At 42.8% G+C, this 6369-nt stretch overlaps 1 long non-coding RNA gene across 1 annotated transcript; it reads right to left on the bottom strand.

Annotated features, from left to right (window-relative positions):
* Nucleotides 1-2657: 2657 nt before the first annotated feature.
* On the bottom strand, nt 2658-3767 carry LOC124253268. The gene is made up of 3 exons (XR_006892149.1): nt 3696-3767; nt 3289-3368; nt 2658-2773 (listed from the first exon to the last, which is right to left on the bottom strand). It is a non-coding gene; the product is annotated as an uncharacterized LOC124253268 (long non-coding RNA).
* Nucleotides 3768-6369: the final 2602 nt, after the last annotated feature.

Genomic DNA, 6369 nt, shown 5'->3' with positions numbered 1-6369 from the left:
GGTGACACTGGTGTCTTTGGAACACAACACTAGAGAGGTGACACTGTGTCTTTTTGGAACACAACACTAGAGAGGTGACACTTGTGTCTTTGGGACACAACACTAGAGAGGTGACACTGGTGTCTTTGGGACACAACACTGGAGAGAGGTGACACTGGTGTCTTTGAGACACAACACTAGAGAGGTGCCACTGGTGTCTTTGGAACACAACACTAGAGAGGTGACACTGGTGTCTTTGGAACACAACACTAGAGAGGTGACACTGGTGTCTTTGGAACACAACACTAGAGAGGTGACACTGGTGTCTTTGGGACACAACACTAGAGAGGTGACACTGGTGTCTTTGGAACACAACACTAGAGAGGTGACACTGGGGTATTTGGGACACAACACTAGAGAGGTGACACTGGTGTCTTTGGGACACACACTAGAGAGGTGAGACTGGTGTCTATACCACAACACAGCATCCACGGCTTTTGACACTGATTTTTTGGACACAACACTGGAGAGGTGACACTCAGGTGTCTTTGGGACACAACACTAGAGAACTAACTTTCACTTCTTAAATTATCTGGACCGTTTAAACTAGCTGTTGACACTGGCAAGCTCGGATTTGGAACACAACACTAGAGGAGGTGACACTGGTGTCTTTGGAACACAACAAAGAGAGGTGACACTGGTGTCTTATAGGGCAACACTAGAGAGGTGACACTGGTGTCTTTGGGTACAACACTAGAGAGGTGACACTGGTGTCTTTGGAACACAACACTGGAGACACTCGAATGACTAGAGAGGTGACACAAGTGTCTTTGAGACACAACACTAGAGAGTTGGCACTGGTGTCTTTGGAACACACAACACTAGAGAGGTGACAGCTGGTGTCTTTGGGACACAACACTAGAGAGGTGACACTGGCGTCTTTGGGACACAACACTAGAGAAGTGACACTGGTGTCTTTGGGACACAACACTAGAGAGGTGACACTGGTGTCTTTGGGACACAACACTAGAGAAGTGACACTGGGGTATTTGGAACACAACACTAGAGAGGTGACACTGGTGTCTTTTGGACACAACACTAGAGAGTTGGCACTGGTGTCTTTGGAACACACAACACTAGAGAGGTGGCAGCTGGTGTCTTTGGGACACAACACTAGAGAGGTGACACGTGTCTTTGGAACACAACACTAGAGAGGTGACACTGGGGTATTTGGGACACAACACTAGAGAGGTGATACTGAGGTGTTTGCAACACAACACTAGAGAGGTGATACTTGGGTCTTTGGAACACAACACTGGGATCACTGAGACAACACTAGAGAGGTGAGACGTGTGTCTCTGAGACAGCACCAGAGAGCTGACACCGGTGTATTGTAACACAACACTAGAGAGGTGGCACTGGTGTCTTCTGGACACAACACTAGAGAGGTGACACTGGTGTCTTTTGGAACACAACACTAGAGAGGTGACACTTTGGTACCACTTCCTTAACACCTCACATAACACTTTCGTAACTACTCACCAACCACTTCCCTAACACCTCACCCACCACTTCCCTAACACCTTATCGACCCTTCTGAAGCACCTCATCCATCCATGTCTCTAACATCGCAACACCCACCTCCATAGCACTTCACCCAACGCCTGTCTAGGACTTCACCAATTTCCTCTCACGCTGCTATTGGTCTGGCCAACTGCCACACCCACTCTGGCACTGAGCTGATCTAATCATCTGTTTGACAACCAGTGGCCACATGCTCTGTACAACTGAAGTAGGTTCTAGTCCGGATTGAACCAACACACCCGCACACACCCGTGACAACATGGCAGTGTTCCTGCTGGTCCGCATATGCATGTATCTCACAGTCTCCATTGAGATCTTAGAGATAAATCGAAATCTATGATATGAAATTACGATTACAAGTTAATATTGTAAAACCCTATACCCATCAGCCTCAAATTTATGGAGCTCTCCAACATTAGATCAGAAGAGTTCAGTACACAGAGGAAAACGTTTATCGCACGATACGATTTCAATCAGGGTCAAGGCCGTTAGTGGAGGACATGCGCGTGGGTCATGAAAGGATGGGGTAGACTGCCGAGGACCAATCAGAAAGCAGCATTTACAGCATGAAGCCAGTCTTCATGCCTCCGAAGATGCCCTTCTTCTTGGGTTTGTCCTGTTTGGCCGAAAGAAAATATAACCGGATTTTAGCCACTGTCGTGAGACAACATAATTGAAGGAATATCTGCGACCATGTTGAAAAGCACTGACATTCAAGAAAATATCTAACGGTTTCTATTGTGTATACTGAATCCACATTTCCTACCTGGAACGGTGTCGGCATTGGAGGCTGCAACAGCAGCTGCAGCGTCCTCACCACTGGAGAGGTCAGTAACAGCTGCAGCAGCCTGGAACTTCTCCATGGCAAGAGCTGCAGCTGCTCTCGCCTCCTCCAGCGTTGCATAATTGTGGGCCTTCTCCAATGCCACTGCCTCCAATATCTTCACCTCCAACGTTTCAGGTGTCCCAGCGTTCTCCGAGGAATATGCCGACACTCTCTCTGCCGCCAGAGCTGCAAAAATCAGAGCTTCCTTCCAGGCGGCATACCCAACATCTGCTGCAGCAGTAGCAGCCTCGGCCTTCTCTACAGCAGCAGCTACGGCCAATCTGTCAGCCTCCATTGCATTGTCAACCATTAGTTTTTCTTGGGCGGCGTACGCCTCAGCGGCTTGCTGATCTGCCTCCCGCTTCAGCATCTCTACTCTCTGATCTGTTGGGGGAACGATTGTAGTTCAGGCGATCAGGTACTCAGAATGTTAAGGTCAGATTGAAAGTCTTGCTCTTGTGTATCAAACTAACCCAGATACCTTTTGACTTTATACTATAATCCTATTTATTGCTTCTTTCTTTTGTCTCTTGAACGAATCTTCAGCAAGATATGTGGATTTTAAGTATTTCACAGAAACAACAAATGATATTGTTCTGTTGGCTAATCCCGTCCACCAAACCCAGTGTAAAACTACAGATATTGGTTGATCGGGAAACAGTGCAGTAGATGATCAGCTGACCTATTACATCTAGCGAGTCGAGTTCAGCTATTTATCCGAGATACAGTAACCGATATTTGATGCAAGAGGTTACATGGATCAGGTAAATCACTGACTGCCATGGTGTAGCTGCATATTACTGAGTGTGACGTTAAACAGTCAGCAAAACAAAAATATATTTATTCTTTACGAAATGACTTTATTCTTTACAAACAGCATACATGTAACAAATACCTACCACCGCGGTATTTGAGGTATCTCTGAAATTCATATACGGCTAAAGCCAGACCGTGCAGGAAGATCATCTTCTTTTCAGTGCTGTCGAGAAATAAAACAAAATATGTATGATATCATATCCAAAGTAATACACTGCCGCCATATAGCTGGAATACTGATGAGTGCGGCGTAAAACTAAACTCAATTACTCAAAGTCATACACTGTGTCTGCCATCGCCCGCCATAATTTCCCTTCGATATTCCATTAGAATGCAGAATGAGAAACGTAAGCAGAAGCCACAGGGTCCGTGTTCGAATCCCCGATTTCATGCATAACTTACAGCTGCAAGTTCACAAAAACCGTCGTAAAAATATTCTGAATCGTCTACACACTGGCATTACACATATATTACGAGACTTGACACCTACCTCGTATCGACCAATAGAGAAAACAACGCCTAAAACGACGTGGAACAACAGCGGCAGCAATAAGACGTACGAACAAGGCGGCGATGCGCTGACAATGAAGGCGTAACTAAACGGGGCCGTCTATGACGTCACTTCCCGTGGAAGGCATCGTTCGTCATACGGGATGGTACTTGACCGATCCGGTGCGTAATCAGTCTAAAACTACCCCAGGAGACTTTTATTTGTTTCTATTGTAAAACACGGGCCGCTCTTTGAATCTCGGAGAATACTGAAGTAGAATTTGGAGAATAAACGGCCCAACACAACACTGTGTAATGTAGAGGCATCAGTGATACATGAAATGGGTTTACTCGCTGAATCCTTATCTCGGAGACATAGTCGGGTCTGCTGTAGCTTCTAGATCCTAGCTGTGAACTTCTGACAACCGGACATCTATATACAACTACAAGTCACTTACATAATCAGTCACACAGAAACGGTTTTGTACTTTCATAAGCCCATTGACTTCCACCGGCCTTCACATGTGCCGTCAAAGTAATATCGTCGACATATAATACCCTTCGTTTCTCAAAATCTGTTGCCTTTAAAATATCAAAATAGTTCGATTAAGACAGTGTACTCCACATAACTGGACAATCTCTCAAACTGGGCCCTTTTTTGGTCTGCACAGTGACTTTATGTCGTAATTTTCTCCACATAACTGGACATCCAGACCCTTTATAATTCAAACTTCTTTAATATTTTATGTTACAGAAAGGTTTACCTTACATTTATGCTATCAGTTTCAGAAACACTGTTCAACAGCTTTCAAAATCTATAGTAGTAAACGTTTGTATTGATTTAAATAAATAAAAAAGTATATTTAATAGCATGTCTTTATTAATCTACCTTGTGGCTAAACAGGTACATGTTTTAACCTCAAGGCATTGATCATTGAGTTATAAACTCAAACACAGCAAAATGGTTGGTGTTAACAATAACCCATGCCTTGTCTATTACAGCATGTTGTTATGGTTACAGTACAAAGACTATGGAAATCAAACTGTGTAGGGTAATTGCTACCCGAGTACAGGATGTTTTACAATATATACTGAGGGGGAAAAAATAAGGGATCACATGAAAGCACAAGTGTTCCTATATTTTTTTTCCAGGTTTCTTCACAAGCGTTGTATCGCATATATGCGATAGCTTGTGAAGAAACCTGGAAACAAATAAAGGAACATTTGTGCTTTCATGTGATCCCTTATTTTTTTTCCTCAGTATATTTAGTAATTCCTATAAATGTGGGCAGTTGAAAACCATCAGTCAATTCTGAGGGATTCAGTGAAACACAAAAGAAGCGTATCATCTGTCTTGAGTCTCAAATGCACGCAAGAGGATTTCAGGATTTCTGTTTAATATATTCTACCATAACTAGGTCTTTAACTGCTGTCGTTGGGTATCACAATACAGCAACTGAGTCTTCAGATCTCAAGGGCTGATAACTGGACGCTTTTGCCCCGGTCCCTCCAAAGTCCACTTGGCGAGAGTAAACTGTATTTTACTGTGTATCATGTACTGAAAGACATGGACGAGTTTTTCCCAGCCATCAGTGTACGGAACTAAATATCCGTGCCTCAGGCAACAGAATTTCTCGCACAGTTCCCTCCTTGAATGTCCATCTTCCAGGGTAGTGCGGTGGGTTGGGGCCAACACCAATAACCTTGCTTTATTGAAATAATCGCGCATTTTGTCAAGGAGCTTGACAGGTTAGTTAGTTGAGCTAGAAACTGTGAAAACATGAAACATTATCCATTGAATCAAGTTTGACTATTAGATGTCGGCTCCTCAATAAACTGATCAGATAATTGGATTACAAAGATACTGTAAGATAAAACACGTCTTCTTCGAGAGAGGAGCTGTCTGGGTTAACTTCACACATAAGGGTTGTGAACTTGATATGTTCTACAAGGTTCTTTATCATTAGGAATTCCAGTAGCATTGTTTTGAGTTAAAGTATTTCCTACACGCTGTTTTTTATAACTATCGCTGAAGAAATTCTACAACAATGTGACATTTTATAAATTTTCAATATCTTTGGGTGAGGTGAGGTGCAGTGTGGTTCGTTTTTTGCGGAGTAGACTGAAAGACACTTGTATTGAAGTACCTTTTATTTGTTGATATTGAGAGAGAGAGAGAGAGAAGAACAGATGCTGTATCATGTGGGAACAGGTGCTGTATAGTGTGGTACAGATTCTTAGAGTTAATCTAATCAATACTTTGACTTACAAAAAAGACAAAACATTTTCAATAATTCATAAAAAAACATTTATTCACCTCCTTGATCTTTTTGTCTTGGCCATGTTATGTTGACTTATCATAAACATGTCATTCGGCACATCCACTTTAAGATAAGGGAGAAAACTCACATTGTGCTCTCCACATTAAGATTTCACAAATAAACACAGTACAAGTATTGCTAAAATATACTACGAAAACAAATTAAGGAACAGTCAGCTGGAAGGTAGTGTTGCATTACCCACCCACCATGACAAGTTAACCATCATCAGTTTTAAAGATATGGGTGAACCCTAACTTCTTATGAGAACCATATAATCTAAAGCAACATTTTAATGGAATGGTCAGCAGTGAGTGAGTGAGTTTAGTTTTAGGCCGCTTTTAATAATATTCCAGC

Source organism: Haliotis rubra, unplaced genomic scaffold, assembly GCF_003918875.1.
Source record: "Haliotis rubra isolate DU_JTF1 unplaced genomic scaffold, ASM391887v1 Scf537, whole genome shotgun sequence".
NCBI classification, from domain to species: Eukaryota; Metazoa; Mollusca; class Gastropoda; order Lepetellida; family Haliotidae; genus Haliotis; species Haliotis rubra.
The sequence above is the reverse complement of the archived record's forward strand: the minus strand, read 5'-3'. Positions and strand labels throughout refer to the sequence as shown.